The sequence below is a fragment of the Pseudorca crassidens genome, chromosome 6 (assembly GCF_039906515.1).
Source record: "Pseudorca crassidens isolate mPseCra1 chromosome 6, mPseCra1.hap1, whole genome shotgun sequence".
Taxonomy (NCBI): Eukaryota; Metazoa; Chordata; class Mammalia; order Artiodactyla; family Delphinidae; genus Pseudorca; species Pseudorca crassidens.
The window spans coordinates 12909220-12933034 of record NC_090301.1 but is presented as its reverse complement, the minus strand read 5'-3'; the positions used below and the strand labels follow the sequence as shown (position 1 = coordinate 12933034).

The window sequence follows — 23815 nt, the reverse complement described above, 5'->3', positions numbered from 1 at the left end:
TTTAAAGGCCAGTAGTCTCGTGACCAGTCTCTCAGGAAGTTCAAGATTGAGTAGAATGAAACTACACAAACCCATCCCTTTGCCCCCATTCCAATCCCCCCACCCAATAATCTTGCATTTATGCCCTTGGAGTAGGAGGCAGAGTGTGACAAAACACGAGGATGTTCTCTGAGAAATCTTGAACGCATTGACAAACAAGGTTAGGGGTGAGGCCAATGGACTCGCAGGGTGCCCGCCTCTGACTACGCCTAGTCGCCTGTACCTGTGTGCATCCCCTTCAGCGTCAGAATTATCAACTTAACCATCCAGCTACAGGGAGAGGTGTGAAGCTGCTGAGATGCAGAGTCCAGCATTCTTTAACACGTGGAAGGGATACAATGTGTCTAGGGTTCTTAGATGAAGTTTGCCGGATGAAAACCATGTACCATTTGCTGATCTCTGATGAATTTATTGTGCGCCAGGATGGTTTTGAGAGCTTCCTTACATCATTGTAGGTGTGCTCTCTACAGCCCTACCCCATTATTATCCCATGACAACTAAGGGTACTAAAGTGAGGTTATACCTTGTCCAAGTTTTGTACCTATTGTCAAAATGATCGGTCTATGATGTCAGTCTATGAGTCCCAACTACTCAGCTGGTTAAAATTGTGAGGTTTAGAGGATGTAAGACATCCATCAGAACCGTGGCTCCACCCGTTGGTTGCTGTGTGACCTTGAATACATGGCTCAACTTTTCAGAGTCTGTTTTCTCATCTGTAAAATGGGGGCAGTATTATCTGCCTTGTATGGTTGTTGAGGATTAGTAAGATAACATATGTGTGTAAAGTCCTGGACAGACATTACCTATTAGAAAAATAAGAATTCTTTCCCTTATAGCTTTTCCTTCTGCCAAAATGCAACTTTCCTGCTTGCTGGCAAGTCCTAAGGAGAAGAGTCATTGTAGTCAGTGGTATTTCAAAAGGGATGGGCATGGAGGGAACGGTTCTGTCCACCCTGTATCACTGACCTTGTATAGAACTGCTAGCACGTGGTGTTAATAAAAAGCAGTTTTTTAGTCAGTTTTATTACTGACTTTAAATTCTCTAGACAGCGTATCTCTTTACTGCCAGCATCTGAGACAGATTGGTTTCTCCTGCCACCTCTTGGTACACTTGATAGGATTATATTCGTTATTCCTTCTCCTCCAAATAGGAAGTTAGATATTTAGTTATTTACCATGTAATAAGGAGTCTGTATCTGGCATTTCTTCTTTCCTTGTAGGGTCCCACGTGTGGTTTGGAAGTAAACTGAGTAGAAGTCGACTAAGGGTATCAATTCAGAAATGTCACGGGTCCCCTAACACTGCTTTAGTCTCCTACTTGGGTTCCAATGTGAATGAACTTAATGAAAACGTTAGAGCTGCTGGGGACGCTGTTATCTGCAAAGACACAGGATATACAGTTGTTGCAACTTCAACATTTACTTAAAGTTTCCCCAGACCACACTTTGAGAGGATTTGTTTTCTTATCTGCACATGTATTTACCCACAAGCATGCCCATTATGATGTGTTATCCCACTATATCAGTTTAACTTTTATATGCCCATTATATCCATGTCACTTGTTTTTATCGTTTTTATGTTTTTCCTTTTAAATGAAGAAAGCACTAAGGATATTGCATTATAAATGTTATGGAAACAAGGAGGCCTAAATTTTAACAACATTCCAATTTGCCAAGTGAATATGTGCCAATCTCGTCCCAATATATGGAGATCAGTTGCCACTACTTGGTATTTCTTACGCAAAATCAGAGGCAAAGGAATATCTTTTTTTTTTTATTTATTGTAGTTTTTGGAATCCTCGTTTGTTCCTCTTCAAATGCCAAGAGCGGTGTAGTTTACTAAGCTAACAATAATATGGATGTGTCTGGGGAAGTGAAACTGAAGATTTTAAATCCATTTACTGTCACATTAGTCTATACTATGTGTTTTCAAGCAGATCTTTAAAGTTTCCAATTCCGTGTCAAATTTTTTTTTTTAGGAAATAGAGGCTTTGGGAGGCAGTTGAAAATATTTAGCTGCTTGATTTATTCAAAATGTCAGTAGAGTTGAAAGTGAAAATTTGGCTTCAAGTCTAGAGGACAAATTATGAATTTATAACTGTAGGTCTTGTTTGAGTTGTACACATAGCAATTGAAGGAGTGTTAAAGCTTTACAGATTGATAACTCCATTTGAGAACTAAATGCTATGCTTGTATTCTGCTGCCAGTTATTAGCAGACATCGCATTTTAAAAGGCTTCCCCATCACAGGCTCCAACTGTTAAAATGCAGGTCAGGCCCTATATGGGCTGGCCAACCTAGTTTGGGGAAAATAATGTAACATTGGGCGGATACGTGGTGCCACCTAGTGTCTGAAGTGAGCTTTGCAGTCTGTATTTAGATTTTAGAAAGGATTGAATTAAAACTGCTTTATGTCAGAGATGATATGCTGTTTGGGATAATAAGCATAATGCTTATAGAAAACCAGGACAGGCTTTTTGTATGATATTTGTTTTGGACATTTTTCATTACTTTAGTTTTGTAATTTTAAGGTGTCTAACTTTTAAATGCACCTTTCTATACTTTTGTGTGTGGGGAGCTAGTATCACAGCCAGTGATCTCTGAGTGTTATATATTATTTATGAATAGATGCAGATGTTTTCAATAGGATTTATGACATTTTCTGCATATTGTATTTCTCTAAATCCAGACTGCGCCTCGAAAAAGGGGATCATCATCCCTATTTTGAAGACTGAAAAGTGAAGGAACAGAGATAGTTTGGCTGATTGGAAGAATTCCTTCTTGGTTTTGTTTGAGATTAACATGTTTAACACACATGGCTTAAGATTCATTCCTGAAAAGAGCAGTCTCCCTAACCAGTGGGTAAATTTACCTCTAACTTAAGTTAGTGTGGCTTAGCAAGAAATGTTTACATTATATTAATATTGGTTCAGAGTTAGACTACACTTGACTCAGAATAGTAAGTACAGCCACATTGTGAGTGCCTCACTCAGAGAGTTCTAGAGAACTTCAGTTTCTCCACCCAGCTCACCTGCTGGGCAAATCTTTGTTCTTTATTCTGTGCTGCAAGTAAACATTAGCCTTCAGGTGGAAAGCACCTTCCCCAAATAAAGCAGATTTCTAAAATGGTTTTCACTGAGGGCTTATCATGTGCTTGGCACGGTGTCCAGAATGCCATATCATATAATTTTATTCTCACGATATGCTTATGAAGTAGGCAATATTATCCCCAGTTTACTCATGAGAAAATTGAGGCTGGAGAACCTGTTACCTGTTGAAGGTTTATAGCTAGGAAGTGGCTGTATGGACATGAGGTGTAAGTCCAGGAGGTTCTAGCCACTAAACTTCTGCTTTATTTTCTACCATAAATAACTGTCTCTCTGAATTTGCTCTCTTTGTAAAACCCACCTTCCTTCATTTTCTTTCATCCATTTATTTGCTCATTCTTTGACTTTCTGGGTCTCGCCTTATAACTTTTCTAGATTAAAAGCTACATAGCAGAGGGGCAAATTCAATTCAGACTTCAACTGAACAAGGCACCACCTAAGGCCAGATCTCCAAAGGTGAGACGGGGTTGGGACTATAACTCCTGGAAAGAAGCTCACTGTCACTCAGTTGCATCATTCTTTTGTGGACCACGGGCTGGTGTTGTGAGAGCTCAGCCAGGCAGGTGTGTGTGTGTGCGTTCCTGTGCCAGCGTGCACGTGCGTGCACACTTGAGAATCTCAACACTTGAGTACATCTAACTCTTCTCGCATTCTGAAAAGAAAATACATCCCCTTCCCAAACATGCACTCCTGAACCCCAGCATCTAGACTACTCCTGTAGATTTAACCAACAACACACAAAAGACCAAAAATGCATTCAGCGAGATTCATCTGGCTTCTGGGCTTTTACATCCATCCAATGAGCAGACACTTTAAAGGGGGGGGGGAGGGGTGGAGAAACAACCATACTGTCACTTCAAAGCCTTTGTTTTCTAAAGTAAACGCTGCATTAGAGCTAGTTAATAATCCCTGGTTGTCAGCTATTTTGACAGGGATAGTATGTGGAATGTTGCATATAATGACTTCCTTTCCAGAAAATGAGGAGGTTATTTGAAGGAACAAAAGGTATCAGGTGTAATCTTACCCAACCCAGTCAATTTTGCATATGAAAGTGGGGAGAGGCCTTTCAGGAGAAGCCAGCAGAGCCAAAGTCACTTGCCATTCAGGATACAACCTAGGAAGGAACACAGTCTCTCCTGTCACTTCTCTGATATAAACCCCAGTAATGGAACAGGAACCCTTGAAGAAGCCTTATGTGGGAAGCGCTTACATCCAATGGTGGCTGTCCTGGGCTTCATGGAATTTCCAGGTATTTTGATTTCTACATCCATATGAAATGAGATAATTCATACGAAAACACAGTTTAAACCAGAATGTTTAAGTGTAGGTGCCTATTTTCAGTCATTCATTTATTCAACATATAGGCTGTTTTTGTTAAACTTTTTAGTTGAGTAAAGAAGTAAGAGCACTGTCTCGCCTCTAAGAAAGCGTGGTGCATTGGGGGAAACGAGACAAGCCACAGGACAGGAGGGCAGGAGGAAGTGAGCCTGGGGTCACTCCAGCAGCTTCGTGGTGTGGCTTTTCTCAGATCCAAACTGTCTTACAAGATGACCTTGCAGTTTTATGAGAGGCGCAGTGTCTCTCTCCCTTTTCCCCAACTCCAGTCTCCAGTGTCCCCTGTCGCCAGATCCATCCTCCAGAGCAGCTACAGTGACCATGTGTTGACGCTTCCATGCAAAATTCTGTAAAGTCTCCCCATTGCCTACAGGATGGAAGGTAAATTGCTTTGTGTGGATTTCAAAGCCTGTATGATCTGGCCCTTGGAATACCCTCCTTAGTCCTGGGCTCCTGGTAACTCTGACTCATCCTCCAAGTCTGGGATCAAGTGTGTTCTCTCCATCTTTGAGGCTGTCCCAGCCCTTCCAAGCATATCTTATTTCTCCATATCTCTCCTCTGTATTTTGTAATTTCCATACACAATGGTAAATAACCTTATTTTTGTATTAAAGGACAGCACTGTCTGAGGGATGCTATCCACTGTTTTGCTACCCAGAAAAGCAGTCTGGAGAAAGCCAGGTTAGATAAATTCCTTTAATATCAGAGTTTTATGTTTGTAGATGTGCATTGGGAATTGCAAAGAGGATATCATATGTCATGATTCTTGAATGTATCTGACCAGAGAACCTCTTTTTTATTTTTCCAAGGAGCATCTCTTTTGATTCTAAAGATGCAGAGTACATTTGTTTTCATTAGGTTGTAGGCTCTTTGAGACCTGGTATGTATATTTCATCTTGGAAATCTCTAGTAGTCTTAGTCTGTATTTTTTTTTTTTTTTTTTTTGCGGTACGCGGGCCTCTCACTGTTGTGGCCTCTCCCGTTGCGGAGCACAGGCTCCGGACGCGCAGGCTGAGCGGCCATGGCTCACGGGCCCAGCCGCTCCGCGGCATGTGGGATCTTCCCGGACCAGGGCACGAACCCACGTCCCCTGCATCGGCAGGCGGACTCTCAACCACTGTGCCACCAGGGAAGCCCAGTCTGTATTTTTTTTTTAATTTATTTTATTGGAGTATAGTTGATTTACAATGTTGTGTTAGTTTCTGGTATACAGCAAAGTGATTCAGTTTTATATATATATATGGTTATTCCATATGGTTTATCTTAGGTTATTGAATAGAGTTCCCTGTGCTGTACAGCAGGACCTTGTTGTTTATCCATTCTGTATATACCAGTTTCCACATGCTAATCCCAAACTCCCAATCCATCCCTCCTCCACCCCCCTCCCATGGCAACGACAAGTCTGTTCTCTATGTCTGTGGTCTTAGTCTATATTGAATGAATAAATTAAAGCTACACATGGAAATAGATAAGCATCTCACTGTAATACTGTTATAGTAATTTGCAGAAGTGTTTGGGTTCCTGACAGGTGGCTCTGTACACAGTCATCACATATGCTCACCCCAGCTATTTAATGAACTAGTTTTACCTTCTGGTGGAGACTGAAAGACAAATGTTAGAGAAGAGGATTGAAATGCAAGTGCCCCTGAGAGAAGTAACAACACCATGACTGCAACTCACACGGAAAGAGAAATCTCTATATTCACCTCATTCTTAAACATTGATTTTTTAAAAAATCAGCTTTATTACTAGAAGCAGAAAGAGCATACCATGGGCACCACGTTAGAAAAATAAACTCTAATTATGCCGGAAAGAAAGGTGGGGCAGGAAAAGATGGTCATGTCCCAGGTCTCAGGTGAGTTCCTGGGATGGCGCCGAGTGTGGGTTCTTGGCTTCAGCAGGAAATAATTCAAGAGCAAAGCCACAGTAAAGAGAAAGAAGGTTTATTCAAGGAGATACACACTCCATAGACAGAGTGTGGGCCATCTGGGAAGAAGACAGGCCCCAAGGTATGGGGTTGTCAGTTTTTATAGGGGTGGGTCATTTCATAGGCTAATGAGTGGGAGGGGTATTTCAGGAAGGGGCGGGGATTTCCAGGAATTGGGCCACCGCCCACTTTTTGACCTTTATGGCTGGCCTTGGAACGTGGTGCCAGTGGGTGTGTCATTTATCTGTGCTGATGTGTTGCAATGAGCATATCCTAAGACTCAGGGTCTAGTGGAAGTCGACTAGTCCGCCATCTTGGACCTATTTGGTTCTAATCAGTTTATGTTCTGTCCTCGGGCTAGATCATTCTTTTAAACAGTTGTGCCCTGCCCCCTTCCTGTCTCAGAATGATGCAAGTGTATATTTAGGACAGGATATAAACTGGGATTGGAGCAAATGAAAAGCTTTCAAATCTGTAACAGAAGGGATTATAAAGCCCTCCCTCCATGAATAGTTCAGTATACATTTCATCTTTTAAATTAATGTAAAATTTATAGAACATCTATACTTCTGACACCAACCGTAATGTGTGTTCATCAATTCAAATGCTGATGTGTGGGATTTTTTCCCCCACACCACCTAGCAATTTTCCAACTCCAGCTGGGTGTCCTACAATTTAACTCGATTCTGACACTGTCTACACAGAGAGAGCGTCAGGTCCCACAGGTTCAGGGCTCAGTCCCACAAGACTGCTCCCACTTCAGACATCAAAGTCCAGGTTATTACCTGAGCTTCATACCAACCAGCTATAAACCAGAGGTTCCCACAACTCTCTCCTTGGGTTCAATTCATTTGCTAGAGCAGCTCAAAGAACTCAGAGAAACATTTTATTTACTGGATCACCAGTTTATTATAAAAGGTTAGAACTCAGGAACAGCCAGATGGAAGAGATACGTGGGGCAAGGTATGAGGAAAGGGCGTGAAGCAACTATGCCCTCCGAGCACACTACATTCTCCCTGAATCTCCATGTATTCACCAACCTGGAAGCTCACCAAACCCCCTTCTTTTGGGTTTTAATGGAGGCTTAGTTACATAGGCATCATTGACTAAATCATTGGCCATTGGTGATAGAATTCAGTCTTCATCCCATCTCCCCTCCTTGGAGGCTGGGGAATGGGACTGAAAGTGCCAACCCTCTAATCATAGGACTGGCTCTACTGGCAGCCAGGCCCCATCTTAAGTACTGTCCAAAGGTAACCGCCTTAAATTAACTAACGGCACCTTCATTGCTCTCATCACAGGAAAGTCCAGGGGTTTTAGGAGCTCCGTGCCAGGAACAGGGATAAAGACCACGTGTATATTTCTTTTTATAAATCACAATATTGTCAGGGAGGAGGACATTTTCCTCTATCCTTCTAGGTTCTTCTGGCTGGTCTAAGAATTAAAAGGACATGAGATAGAGTAACAGGAGAAAATCAGAGTTTAATAAATTGTATACGAGGGAGACACCCAGGAATATTGAGTAACTCACCAAAATGGCCCAAGCCCTCACCTTAAATATCTTCAGCTAAAAATAAACGAGGGTGTTGGGGGTACTGGTTTGGGACTTCAAAGGGGATGAAGGCAATTCATATGGAGATAGAAAAGCAAATGTTTGATAAATAAATGTTTGCCGGGCCAGGCAGAGACAATGGGACACAGAGAAGATTTCAACAGACTTTACTGGGTTCTTCTCTGTTTACCACCTGGTTCATACTATAGTTATCTATGGTGATAGCTTCCTTCCTGTAACAGGTTCTCTGCATACATTCTTTTAGGCAGTTAGGGGAAAGGTCAAAGGTTTATCCTGAGTCTTTTGGGCCTTGATTTTTTTCAGCCTGAAATAATCCACATGCCAAAGAGACATTTTGGGGTGATGAATTTTGTTTCTCTACACATCGCAGTCTATATATAGTCTACTATATTTTGCTTAACTTCATGTAGATTTTCTCTGTACAAAATTTTGCATAAGGTTATTGAAGTTGAACTCTTTCATTTCTTGCTTTCTCTCTCTTGTTTTTCCGATTGTTTTGCCTCAGATATACTGGGCAGATGCCCTAAACATATGAGAACTTGTCCTTTGGGTGATTCAGCACTTTTTACCTGCACAAAGAATTTCTAAAATTATTCCTGCAGCCAAATTTAAACACAAAGGCAAACAGTTAAAAACAGATTTTAAAAGATGTGAAAACGCTCAGTGACAAAGAGCTATTTGCTACTACAGTGTATTGAATTTAAAGAAAGTCTGCCTTTGTGTTGTACTGTCTTCTCAAAATGAGTTGCAGGAGGGGGACTGTTTGAACACAACTTATTGACTATGTGATGAACTGAGTGTGAAGATTTGCAGAAGCTGCCAGTAGAGGGCAGCACTTCACCTTTCTCGGCCTCGTTTAGAAGTGGGTCCCAGCAGGCGTGATCCATTTCAATATTCATTACGGAGGTGGAAAGAAATGAGTTGGAGGAGTGAGGCCAAGGGGCCCGCCAGGTCAGGAGTAGAACACATCATGTCTTTTCTTCCCTCCTCATCCTGTCCGTCATCTTTGCTCTCCCTCCTAGCTGCTCCCAGGGGCTTTGGGTGGAGTGGCGGGACTCAAAGAAACAAGATTCACTGGAAGATATTTCTAGCAGTGATTTGACAACCTTACATTTCACAGCTCTGCAAACAGTCACCTGGAGTCTGGGCCAAAAGACAGTGTGGATAAAATTAATGTTTGGCCATTTTCCCTTCTCCATCCCTTTCCAAGACCTCCATGCTCTAAATATCCTACTTCACACAAAATTATCCAGCCAGGGTCCCATGTCTTCTATTTAGTCTGCCATCTCTTGTACCACCAACTGAATGCTAATAACTAATGTGTATAACTGTCATTGCTGATGACTAACGTGTGTGACTGCCACTGCCACTTGGCGGCAATTAGCATTAGCACTTTACAGTTTGCAAATTGCTTTCATACATTCACTCAGCAAATGTACATTGTCCGCTTGATCAGCAGCAGATGTTCTGACTGATGCTCAATAGTTGATAAGAGCTCCTTGTGTTCAAGGGAATTTCAGCCCAGTAAAGGACACGCGCGCGCACACACACACACACACACACACTTGCAATTAGTATAATTAAGAGGAGAGAGGGATTAACTCTGAGTTTTGAGGGATGTCTTTGAAGGTGGTCAAGCATGATTTTACAGAAGGAGAAGTGGGTACATTTTCTTCATGTTTTAATGAAAGAGGGTGGAAAGCCTTACAGACTGGGAGAGAAGATTTGCAGAGGAGTAGGGGGTTTGAAACCACACAATTTGGACAAAAATGCCAGCAATTTTATAGCATTACAGTAGTAACAAATGTTGAGGAAAGAAAATTTGAAGGAAAAATTATAAAAGGGTGAAGAACTAATGATAAAGTTCCTGGAGAATTCAGTACCCGAAACAGGATTATTCTTATAATTCTCATTTTACAAATAGGGAAAGTTATCCACCCAGGGCAGAAATTTGCAGAGGAGCTGTTTCTTTATAATTCAAGCTTTAATACCTGAGATCATGTCACAGAAGCCTCGGATGAAGGTGGACAGTATTGTAGAGGAAAGCTCTTCCCTGGACAATTACAAAGAAGAAATTGTTAACCCCAACAAATCTTCAATCGGTAGAATATCTAAGAGCATTCATTTGTTTGTTTTTACGTTTTTTAATTTTGAAAAATTTTCCAGTGACAGAAAAGTTGGAAAGCTAGCACACTTGTATACTTTTAATCACACACACACAAATATATTTTAATCATGGTACTTCCACTCCAGATATTTAAACATGTATGTCCTAAGATCAAGGACATTCTTCTAAACAGTCACATGCAAGAAAGAAGTCAATAAATTAGAATAGTTCAATATTACGGTCTCAAATAAAGCCCATTTTCAAACCTCTACAAGTGCCCCAGTACTATGCCCCTCCCCAATCCTGGATCCAACTGAGGATCATATATTACATTTGGTTCTCATAGCTTTTTAAAAATCTCTTTTAATTATGAATTCTTCTCAGTCTCATTGATTCCAAGGTACTGAGGTTTTCAGACTCCAGAACAGAATTTTTTTTTTCCTTTCAGAAAAACCCTCAGTTTTGATGTGTCTGATTGTTCCTTTGTGATTAGATTTGAGTTAAACATTTTGAGCAAGAAGATGACATGTGGAGGTCTTCTCAGAGGATAACCTGACGCGTGATGTCAGTTTATTTCGTTGCTGGGGGCACGATGCTTGATCACTCGGTAAAGGCTGTTTCTCCACTCAGTGCTCTAAGTACCAGGAGGGAGGGACCATGGAAGCTGCCCTGAGTGTCCACCACAGGATCAAATCAATCAACATATTATGTGTCTTGTATTTTCTTTAAAAATAAATTTAAAAATCTAGTTTTGTTTGATCGATTTCTAAATACATTTGATATTTTCTATTGTGACCATCGCAACAATTTTGCAAACCATCATCATTACTCTATATCTGATGAGAAAACAAAAACACAAGGCCAAGTGAACTCTCAAGTTCATGTAGGTGTCAGTGGCAGATGTGGGACTTGAACCCTCTCCAGTCACTCTCCAAGCAGCGTTCTTTCCTGTACTATCAGCTGCAATCTCATGGGTATCCTGTCAATTTTCTATACTGCTTTTCACCACTAGAGGGGGGGAGAGGACCTTCAAAGTTAATATGACTGCATTTATCTGGATTAGAAATCTTTTGACAGTCATTAAGTGCAATGCTGGGCTACCCTTGAATGAATAAAGGAAAGAGAAAGTTGTGTTCCGATCGACTTCCCCTCTTTTTTTTCGTTTGCTCATTTTAGATTAAAATAGATTGAATATACATTAACTACAGACATTATTGCATAAGATTAAAGACGAGTATGATTATCAACAAACTACAAAATGAATATATGGCCCACATATAATTTAGGAGATTTTAAGCAAAAATATGCAATTGGTTGTTCTTTTACAACATATATTATCTACCTGTCAGCATAAAACATGGTACATGCACTTATGGAATGGGTGTTAATTATACTACTTTCCATGAATCTGTCCTTTCCCTTTTAGAGATAAGATCAAAAATCATTATGAAATGTGAATTTGGCATTTATTATACTGTGTTTTTTAAAAATTAAAGGTCCCCAAATGAGTCTCGGCAAATTACATCTTCCCTTATCACACATAAGACATCATGTTTAACTCATTTTTAAAATTTTTCACTCCCCTGGAAAAATATGGGGTAAAGCTAATCTTTACACTGACTGGATTATAAAAACAAATGCTCTCTAGAGATATACATGAGAAGCCTACATTCTTAATCACCTGAGGTAACAATAATAATAAAATAGTAATTATTTAGTGGAAAAAAAAAAACAGAAAAAAGAAAGTCTTCTCATGTCAACCTGAGAGCAGAATGTACTGGGCAGACATCAGCTTGGTCTATACTTCGAAAATCATTGGGAAGTGCTAAAGTGAATAACATAAAAAATCAAAAGTTTATTCACTTTTAAAGAGTTAAATGAGGAAAATGTAAAATAGCCTTCAGTTCAGTGATAGAAAAGGTATAACGCTAGACTTTAAAGAGAAAAAAGAAACTTTAATTTTAGTTCTGTCCCATCATAGTCGAAGTGCAGAGAGTGAAAACATTAATAGACACTATTATTCGAAGATGCCTGATTAAAACCTGTTTTGAGTATCGCCTCTGAGAAGAGTCGCAGTTGGAGTGACCCTGTGCAGAGGTCAAGGGTGCAGTGATTCACGTTCTATGAGGGACCCTTGAAGCAGTCTTCAGATGGAGATCTTTGCTTTGCACATTCTGGCCCATTAAATTACACCCTCTGCTCTGAACAGTGGACCTAGTATCTGCGGGTCGTCCTCTGCACGGATGTGTAGGTGGGCCATGATGAGTTCCTCTGACCAGACCCGTTTCACACAATTTTGCTGTGGTTCCCTCTCCATGGCCCTAACGATGTACACAAAGGCCAGCAATAAAGGGTAGAGACAATCTGTTTCTCATCTCAACTAAAGAGGCAGGTTTGACTAGAGGAAATGGGTGCATGCTGTCTTGTAAAGTATTTTTATTAGACCTGAGAGTAAAATCCTGGAATGTTTTACCGGGAGAGGTCATGAAATCTTCCCTTTGGAGATTTTAAAACCACAGCCGATTCCCAAGCAGATGAGCGTCTATTGCCACCAGGGGGTACTATTGACTAGTTTATCTCTTCAGAAAAATACAGTTTTTTTTTTTTTTCTCTAAAAAATCCTACTATAGGTTTTTAGCAATCATTTTGGGAGCATCAAATAATAACTCAAAATTTTTTATATGTTTTGGGATGACAGTGATTTGGATTAAAGTCAATTTTCCTAAAATGTATTTGGGCTGGTTATAACCTTTTGTTTTTTCTTTCTTTTTAAGAAAAATAAACATGATTCTTGGATTATTACTTTGAAGCAATAGCAAACTCCACTTTTTCCAGGCACTGATAGGAAATATGGGCACTTGTGAATCAAATTCATGTCATATGCTATGGTTGTGTAACGTTTTTGGTAGTAGGATTCTAGTACCGATGAGCAATTATTAGACATACAGGATAGTCAGAAAGCTTATTCTCCTTTGAGAACTGATATTCGGTGAAACAAGAACAGTTTGGGGCACCAGCAGTCTTAGCTCCTACCCATTCTTCCTTGGCAGGGAGGGTGAAAATGCCAAAGGGATCTTCAGCTATCTCTGTACTCACTACCAACTCTCCTCCTTTTCCCCTTCATCTTGGGCATAATGACAAAGCAAGGCAAGGCTGAGGAAGTCGGGCGAGGCCACAAAGTTTAGGGTCTTAATGTTCCTGAGTTGGGTGCAGTAGAGTTTCAGTAACTGGTTTTCTTGCTCTGAGAGCTGCTGGGCAGAGGGAAGAAGCAAAAGTAAATGAAAAACGTCTGTTTCTCCCAGCAAGACTTTGATGAGGGAACGGGTGTCTTGAAGAGAGTGTAACTTGCAGAGAGTTTGGGGCTTTGGATATATATTAAGTTGTGGTGTGTGGATTCGGAGGTTTAAAAAGCATTCTGACATGCCATGTTAAGAAGGGCTATATTTTCTGGTGTTTGCTGATGTAACGCTTTGTGAACTTCACTTAAAAAAATAGTCTGAGAGTTTATGAATCCCTCTTAGAAGAATTTATTATCTCTTTATCTAGAAGCGTTGGTGAGGAGTGGGGAAGGTTAGTGCATCTGGAATAGTTGACAAGAAATATTTGAGTCCACGTTTGCCCTTTGGGACTGTTCCAGGTGAATGTGCAGAGGGCAGCCATGAGTGATGGTGCTATAGTGATTCTTGGAGAAACCAGAGATGTGCCTAATGAATCAATGCACAGTGCAGGGTGGACAGCTGCCCTCAGTCTAGAAGCCTCGTCCTATGACCATGACCCCTGACCTGTTATGCTGTGTTGTTTTGTCTCCTTTCACTGTTTGAGACCAGGAAGCCCCTGCGTACTTGCCATTAGTCAACTGAGAAGTGGAACATGTGTTCCATCCCATATCCCGAATCTGATCTCTTTGCAGGTTCTCCCGGGAACAATCTGTTGATAGAAAACTGGAGGTTATATTTGGTCCCAGTGGAAGTGTCCTGAAGATTCGTTGATGTTTGCCAAGTGCACAGGGGTCACTGAGGTTCAGAGAACTTGAACATGGGGTATAATCTGGAAGTTATACTTCTAATAACATACTGATTTTAGAGTAGATCATGTTTTAGCAAAGTGAGGGACAAAACTTCAGTCTTATTTGTTAATGGGAGAACATAATGGGATTTATTAATTTCTATAGTAAAATAAATGACTAACAATTACTACCTTCTCAAATCACCCAATGAGACATTTTTTTCGCAATCTGCCTAGGTTACGTTAACGTATTTCATTAGTCATTGTTTACAAATGACGAATGAGTTTTCAGTTGCTCCTCTGAAAACTTAGAACAAATTAGTAGGTTCCATCTTCAGAGGTCAAGTTCTTTCAGAACTTTTTCTAAAATTTCATGGGAAAGAAGCAATATTTCCTTCAGTTTGTAGTATTTTGTGAAAGAGAGGAAAAATAAAGACCATTTTCTTCTTTCCTGAATATCATATATTTTTGAATTGCATGACAAGATGTGGGATATAAGCTTGAGAGGCTCAGAGGAATCCCAGTCAGAATATTCTAATTTATGGAATGCATTGCTCATGATATAAATGTGCAGATGTGCAGAATCTTTGAGTTTAATCCCGGCTCAGTTATCCCTTGGCAGAGTTTCACGGACAAATTATTTAACCTTTCTGACTCAGGTGCCTTATCTGGAAAATGGTAGCAATTAAGATGAGCTGTAATTATAGTTCTAAAGGATATAAGATAATGGTAATATATGATAAAGTGGACAGCATCATTGGTTTTGTTACCATTGCACAATCCTCAAAGGACAATGAATAAATTATTTTATTTCTACCCCAGCTAAGAGAAAGATATTAAATATATTGTATGAGAAACTTGGCAAGAACGTTTAGGGAAAAATATAGCTTAACAAGTATGGACACCATTACGGTTGCTTTCGGAGTCATGTTCTCATTTTTGAGGAATGCTTTAGAAAAACAAGTACTTTATTTCAGGGAAAAAAAAGGTAGGAAAGAAAATATTAAAAACACTGTATATGTTGAAATCCTGGTCCTAGGAAAAAATAACACTAACTAGAAGTGAGATATTTTGCATTAATTATAATATATATGATACAGAGAGAGCCTTGGTATCTTAAAACATTTTCTACAATGTTTACTTAAGTGTTTGATAATTATATTTGCAGGGGAGCAAAATTTGCCACCCCTAATTATGTCTTTTTGGCAGAAGGATTAATTTAAGCTGATTATTTTTTAAGGACCAAAAGACTCAGGATAAACCTTTGGCATTCTTAACTGCGCAAAAGAATGTAGATAGAAGACCTGTTCCACGAAGGGAACTATCACCACAGATAACTATAGTATGAAGTAGTGTGTAGACAGGGAGGAACCTAGCAAAGTCTGTTTGTTAAAATTCCTCTGGTGTCCCATTGTCTCTGCCTGGCCCAGCAAACTTTTATCTACCAAACATTTGTTTTTCATCTCCATGTGAATTGCCTTCATTCCCTTTGAAGTCCTAAATCACTACCCCCTGCATCCTCTTTTGTCTTTAGCTGAAGATGACATTTAAGGTGAGGGCTTGGGCCATTTTGGTGAGTTACTCAATTTTCCTGTGTCTCTCCCATGTATGCATGTTATTAAACTTCTGTTTGATTTTTCTCATATTAATCTGTCTCATGTCAATTTAATTCTTAGACCAGCCAGAAGAACCTAGAGGGTAGAGGAAAATTTCTTCCTCCCTGACATATTGAATTAAGTAATTCTATTTACTATCTAGTATAACTTAAAACAATACGTTTCAGACACATTTGGTAATACATTGTCATTTGAAGAGTGAAGTTTCTAATGGTTTTAATTTCTTTTTCAAATCTATTTTATTATTGACTTTTATCTTTCTTCTAATTTCAGAGAATGCTTTGTCATGTAGAAAGATGACAGGTTGTAGAATCAATCAAGCCTGACTTAAAGCTTCTATCCTTCACCACCCAGCTCTGGGACCTCGGTTTCCTCATCTGTAATATAGAGAGAGTCACAACTATTTTAGTGCATTTAAATGGAGACGTGAGATGAGATGATCTGTAAAACAGCTCACACAGTCCTTAATGTGCTGTGATGTTCAGTTTACCTCTTGGCATTTCCTCTTGTCATGTAAATCCCTCCCACACACTCAATGAGTGTTTGGATTCATCAGTACATCTGCTCACAGGTTCCAGTGTTTCAAGTTAGAATGTCATTAGAAACCTCTAAATGTTGTTTTGATGAATTTGACAAAAGAAATCTCTCTCTTTTTAACCAAAGACCTCTCTGGCAGAGAGTAAAAGTTGCTCAAATTTAGAAGTATGGAAAAAGTTCTGGTTCTCTAAAGGCCTGCCTCGTAGGAATGTACCAACAGAGGACAAGGGTGTGGAGTTGATCCCGGGGCTATATTACACATAGCAAAGGGGTGCAGTTTATTTCTAAAGTAAATTCTGTACTACTATGAATGCCAAATATGGCATTGCTCCTTTCCTTATTCTATGGGCAATCATGTGCATTTTTCTACAGTTCTAGGGCTCAATTTTCTCAGAATGTTCACTTTTGTTTTAATTCAAGGCATCGTATGGTGAGCATACATCTTTAGATGACAGAGCTAGCATCTTATATTTATATAAGTTTATTATAAGGATATTATCTATTTCATTCATCCCACATAGTCAAATTGTAACAGAGACTAGTATTTCTATTGTATAAAATGGAAAGCCAAGACGGTTCATAACTTCCCCAACGACCCTTCCAATGCAATTCTATTTTCTGAAAACTGGAAATGGACTATTGACTGTGAAAAGGCTAGGGTTGGTTTTGTAATTCGGAACCCACACCTGCATGAAAAAAATGTATGTAAAGAAGCCGTCACTTACATTGCATGGCATTTCCATAATTAGATTTGTATCTATCCACAGGAGTCTTTTTAAAGATAGGATGTAGAATGTTGGAAAATATCATTCTAGGACATTCTACTCTAGATCCAGCTATAGCCATATTAAAAAACTAGATGGGACACAAGTTGTCCAAGAGTTGTATACTTCCTCACACTTTGTGTGGCTTTTTACATTTGTGATTGTGTATTAGTTAAGTGAGTAACAGAGCTGCTGTAACAGACACAACCAAAAATTTTAGTGTTTTTCCCTTGAAAAAATGTTTCTTAGTTGCACAGATCCAGTATGGATGTTCCTGGTTGATGGCTGTTCCTGATTGTTGGACAGATCTGGGCTCCTCTGAACCCATGACTCTGTCATTCCTGAGAACCTCTGAGCCTTCTGCTGAATCCTCTGTCTCAGGCTGACAGATGGGGGAAAAGAGAGAGTGTCATGTGTGACAGATTTTCCTATGTCTGTCCTGAGAGAGACACACATTCAGAATTCAGTCACAAGGCCCTGTGTAACTTCAAGGGTTTGAATACTCAATACGTAATTATTGTACACAAAAGTGCATAAATCCTGATAGCAGTGATGGTGCAAAAGTGGAGGGGATGATCTCGGAAGTGCCTACAGTCTTCGGACTTCCTGATGACTTACTGCATTCATACAGAAGCAGTGCAACTTTGCAGATTCTGGAGTAAGACCTGGCGATTCTATTCCCAGGTGACCCATCTTGGGGCAAGTGATTTGACTCCTCTGAACCTCAGTTATTTAATCTATGAAATTGCAAGAGAAGAAAAATGAACAGCTATTGGTCACATGCTGTTTTCCTGGAACAGTGATATCTATATAATAGGAAATATTTATATATATAACCTCATTGCATTCACACAGCCACCCCAAGAACTGAGCCACATGGTATAAGACTTAAAAATGGGGGCTGTGGAGTTAGTTTGCCTGAGTTCAGATTCTATTCCATCCACTTATTTGCTCAGTGATTTGGGCATGTTTCTTACTCTTAGAGCCTCAACTGTTCATCTGTAAAATGGGCATCATACTATCGAACTTATAGATGGATGCAAGGAGTAATTAAATTAGCATATATAGGGGCCTCCCTGGTGGTGCAGTGGTTGAGAGTTGGCCTGCCGATGCAGGGGACGTGGGTTCGTGCCCCGGTCCGGGAAGATCCCACATGCCGCGGAGCAGCTGGGCCCGTGAGCCATGGCCGCTGAGCCTGCGCATCCGGAGCCTGTGCTCCGCAACGGGAGAGGCCACAACAGTGAGAGGCCCGCGTACCGCAAGGAAAAAAAAAAAAACTAGCATATATAAAGCATCTGGAAGAGCACCAGACACATTATGTGTGCTCAGTATAAGCCAGTTGTTAATAATGTGTTTAGCACTCTAATTACCATTAGTACTGCAAAGAAGCCTCCTGCACACGTTGTTTTTTGGACACTGAAAGATGCAAACCATCCAATCAGGTACGGTTTTGAGATTGAGCACTCTTCTTTATGAATCAACTTAGAAAACCATTTATGTTACTTTCATTAGAAAAATGTTAATTAAATGTTGTCTTAAGGATGACATTCCAAGAAATTAAAATTATTAAAATATATTGGTTCTTTATTATTTAATACTAGGGTCCTAAGTATAGCCATGAGAAATTGTAAGCTCTTTCAGGAGTAATGTGTGAATTATTCTACTAGAATGTAGCAAATGCATTTAGAATTATCTTTATGTTGGCAGGTGCGGGGAGCCATGGGAAGAGCAGTTGAAATAGGGAAGCAGAGATGAAAGTTAACAGTAGGAATTTTTTGGCCATCTCAATTCCATTTGAATCCTTCTGGTAGGAAGGATTCTACAAACTATTACAAAACACCCATATCCTTCTGCTTGTCCTTTGTCTTTCTGATTTTCATTTCCCCCCCATATTTTATTTCTGAGTGGTTTATTGGTCTAAACCAATAAGAGCTGAGAGGAAGAAAGTTTGTCATAGTTTTATGAAAGCATGGACTTGTGAAGTTGTGTCAGTTACTTCTTCAGGCTCTTAGAAACTGGGCCCAGAGCAGCATACCAAAAGGGATTCCTCATATTTTCAAAAGTAGTAGGTATGTCATCTCCTTGGACATCTAGCAGTCTTGACTGAGGGAGTCTTTTTTTCAGTTGATTAGCAATGTTGTGTTAGTATCAGGTGTACAACAAAGTGATTCAGTTATACATATACATGTATCTATTCTTTTTCAAATTCTTTTCCCAATTGAGGTTGTTACAGAAATTGAGCAGGGTCGATTTGAATCAGGAATGGTATGCACTGCCACAAGCTGGAGGGAACCAAGGGTTCTAATAAGGGAGTTGTAGGCAATGAGATCATGAAAGCAGGTGTGGCCATAAGGTCCATATGTTTACATGCACCAAGTTATGTAGACTTAATACTGCTGACAATGGAAGCCCTTTGACATTCTAGGGAGATAAATGACATGATGAAAGCAGTTCTCTAGGAACAGAAGTCTTATAGCAGCAGTAATTCCCTCTCCATTCTGCTCTTCCTTGCCACTGTCCCCAGCATTATCCCTCTGTTGACTCTCTTTCCTTTCTCTGAAGCCCCCAAATGAAGGGCATTAGTAAGGCAAATGCTATAGTGACTTGTGAATGAGGGTAGCATAATATGGCCGAGGCACAGGGACAATCCAAGAGTCATTTCCACTGTCAACTAAAAAAAGATATTCAGGGCTTCCCTGGTGGCGCAGTGGTTGAGAGTGCGCCTGCCGATGCAGGGGACACGGGTTCGTGCCCCGGTCCAGGAAGATCCCACATGCCGCGGAGCGGCTGGGCCCATGAGCCATGGCCGCTGAGCCTGCGCGTCCGGAGCCTGTGCTCCGCAATGGGAGAGGCCACAACAGTGAGAGGCCCCCGTACGGCAAAAAAAAAAAGATATTCACAACATAAGAGTTGAAAGTTATGTTTTATTTGGTGGGACTTCAAGCCCGGGAGGCAGCATCTCAAGTAACCCTGAGAGAACTGCTCCTCCGAGGAGGTGAGGGGGGAAACCAGGTTATATAGGAGTTTTGCAACAATGGGCAGGTAGTCCGAACATCAAAAGATTATTGTTAATTAAGGAAAACCAGACATCTCAAGTTAAGGAATTTAGTCCTTTTCTATGTATGGGGAGATGCAAGAATCTGGGCTCACTGAAATCATTCCTTAGATATGCACCTCAGCTATCTGGGGCCAGTATCCTGTGCTTTCACAGCCTGAGTTTCCTCAGGGCTCACCGGAGGGAGTGGCTGCCATCTGATGGCTGCTGGATGGCAGGTATTCTTTCCTTCCTGAGATCCCTTAGGGCTCACCAGCCCACCATCGGCTGTGGCTGCAATCACCGATGACTGTGACATCCTTTGTTTACCGACATGGCAGAAAATATTCCATTTCTCACCACCAAGGATTTTATTGCTTTAAGTCTTAGCTTTGATTCCACTTCTGAGCATAAGTTGGTCCTTATGTATAGTGGAGGATGATACTGCAACCCATAATTGATTCTTTGAAAGGTAGGAGCTGAGAGGGCCTGGGATGGAAGAGCCATTTTCTAGGTAATAACTTTCAGGCTGAAAGAGCATATATTTTTCACAATTAGAGAAGCTTTTTGAGTATTGATTTAGGAAAGGTATTTTTAAATGAGCTGGCATCCTCAATGGTTATAATATGAATTACCATGAAGGATGTCTTCTTGGGCAGTAAGTAAACAGCATGGGAAGCAGGCAAGAAGAAATTGAGATGGAGAACATGAATTAGGTAGCAAGGAAGGAACCACTCTATTGAACTCTTGGCTTGGTAGATCATAAGCTACAAGGAAACTGCTTGCTCTTAAGCTGATTTGGGGTTTCTTGTACAAGATGTTCATTTTTTCCTGCCTTTCCATACTCATAACAATTTGGATGAATTTGGCTAAAAGGAAAATGGCCAACTTCTTTTGAGGAAATCCAATTATAATTGGATTAGAGTCCAATTATAAACCCTTGTAATGTTGACCATAAACTAATTAGAGTCCAATTCGTTTATGGTCAACATTACAAGGGTTATTTTGATTACTTGGGGCATAAGTGCTTATTTTGAGTTAGGATGAAAGGCCACAAACTTTAGGTCAACGTGGCTCAGACTTGAAATCACAGAATGAAAGGAAATTTATTTAGATGGTGAAGTAAGGGAGCCGCAGACCCCAACGCCTGCAGCTGCCTAGGAGGCATTGGAAATGAGTACTTTCTCACTTTGATAGAATCAACAGGGCAGAAAATATTTTTCTATCAAATGAAAAGATTTATTCCTAGTGAAATGAAAAATGGCAACTGGCACTTTGCCTCAGCAGTGAATTACATAGAACCAAGCTGAACAGGAAAGACAAGCCTATTTAAAGAGAGGAGAGAAAACTCAGACCCAGCCAACTGTTGTCATGTTTCTCTGATTTTTCAAGAGAAGCCAAATTCTAGGTGCTCTTGTCCTGGCCCTCTCCTTTCCCCCCTCTGTTTCTCTCTCTCTCTTCCTATATCATCTAATGATTTTTTTTCACATTGGTTCAAAAATTTTAAATATTGTGCATTTTAGACAACAGACACCTGTGAGCCTGGTGCAACCCCGCATTTCACAGTTTGTGCCCTCTGTTCCTTTCTAACCTGCGGCCAAGAGAAGTGAAGTGATTTGCCAGAGCTAGTAAATAGCAAAGCTGGCTTCTGAAGGGAAGTATTATGATCCACAGCTTGTTTCTCATTCTATAACACAGTTAAGCTCCTATTGGGCAATGCATTCTAGTGGAGAAAAAATATATTTTATGTACTTTCTCAGCTCTATTCCAAGATCTGAAAATGATTATTAGCTCTACCAGCGATTTGTAAAGCCTTTTCCTTGAGAATTAGCTTATTCTGCTTGTCTCTGAACCTACCTCTCTTTTGCTAGATAAAACAAATGTTTATTGAGATGTGACTCTCCCTAATTTATCTGTAGTCAAGTCCATGTGCACTATTAAAAACCAATATTTTGTAATGGAATTAAACTTGAAATTAAATTAATGCTAATGTAAGTGATTAAGAGAATATTCTTAGTGAAAAACATCAATACACTTGTTATAATTGAATTTTATCTTGTAATACCGTTTGTTCTTTGAGGGAATGTCTTTTTAAGGCATTCTACTTAGAAAGTTCTTGCGCATTTAAAAACATAAATTAATTTTGAAACCTGCTCAGAGGTTTTTTTTTCTTTAATACAAACAATTAGTTTATCAATTAACGGCTGAAATTGTAGTCATTATTAGGTTTAATTGCTGAGGAATATGTTGTGCCTTCTTAATTGGGAAGAAATGTATCACAATTTTTCTGTAGTTTTTTTACTTTCCAAGAGTAAAGAATTCATAATCATAAAATAGTAAAAAGGCTAATTAAGTTATATGTATGTATATATGTATATCTATGTCTATGTCTGTATTTATATCTATAGCTATATTTGAAGATTATACATTGCCCTGCCTGAAGACATAGACATAATATTTTTGATATTTGGACGTAAATCAACTTTCCTCTGAAAAGCCTCATCTTGCATTTTGATATAGGAATGTCATGTATCATATCACATATCAGTTATGCTTATGTCCTTCACAACTTTATGCAGATTTTAATGCAGCAACACTTTAAGGCAATTTCAGACCCTTGAGAACTATATCATAAATCAATTCTTTCTCATGCAGTATTATCATTATTTCTCAAAGCTATTGCATCTTTCTGTATCCTTACACAGATGAATCTACTTATTATACCTGTATACATGCTCTGTTTACATATATAGAGATGTACATACCATGTCACTCACACCTGGATGGATGGTGCATTATTGGATAGATAGTTTTTTCATTGTTTTTGATCATAGTCTTTCACCAGAGAACATACGCTAAATCACATACAATTGCCAATTTGCATTTTGCGTTTGTTCACAAGAGATACCAAGTTAACATTCTATTTTAGCAACTTGCTTTGCATTTAGTTGTCATCTTGTAATATAAAAATGTGATCATTTTAAGGGTTTAAAACCTTCATTTTTCTAGAAGTTGAAATTTTATTCTCCTCTAAAATTCTGCGACAGTGAAAATTTTATAAAATTATGGTTTGATGCAATTAGCGTCTTCTTTCGTGGTGGTATGAAAGCCATCCCTGGTCTTTTTCCTTCATGCAGCCTTTCTTGGGCTTTTTATCCTAATGCCACACATGGAATCAGCCAACACTCCTGTGCAACTCAGTCAAGAGGCACTAAGATCTCACTATACTTGTGAATATACTTGAAGATGCTTAAATATGTGTAGAAGGACAACAGTATTGTTTGCTGCCATGAAACTGAGGAAAAGGTGCTTATTGAAATGAACTTGAATTGAATTGTGGTTGGTGAAGTAAAATGAAAAATATCTTCAGAGGGACTCCTTTGGTGAAGGACCCAGAGCAGGTAACGTATCCTCAACACACAATTATATGGAAATAGCAATACAACCAGTGAGTAAGTAGTTTGAAAGTGAGATGAGATGGAGGTATTCTTATATAGCAAGAAAAGAACCATTGTTCTTTTTTTTTTTAATTTTTTGGGGCGTGCCGTGCAGCTTGCAGGATCTTAGTTCCCCGACCAGGGATTGACTTGCACTCCTGACAATGAACGCGTGGAGTCCTAACCGCTGGACCATCAGGGAATCCCCCCATTGTTCTTATTGTTATTGGACTTTATATTATTCACCACTTGGACACATCTCCGATCACGATGCTCCATCCTTTAGATGTTTTAGTAATCACTTCTTTAAGAAGGAAGCCAGGAGGGAGGTAAAGT

The 23815-nt window shown here is 39.7% G+C and overlaps 1 protein-coding gene across 2 annotated transcripts in view; it reads left to right on the top strand.

The window, feature by feature from the left end:
* The window catches only part of NYAP2 (neuronal tyrosine-phosphorylated phosphoinositide-3-kinase adaptor 2), a 263310-nt gene that overhangs the window by 223433 nt on the left and 16062 nt on the right, over positions 1-23815 (top strand). The gene's annotated exons all lie outside the window — the stretch shown is intronic.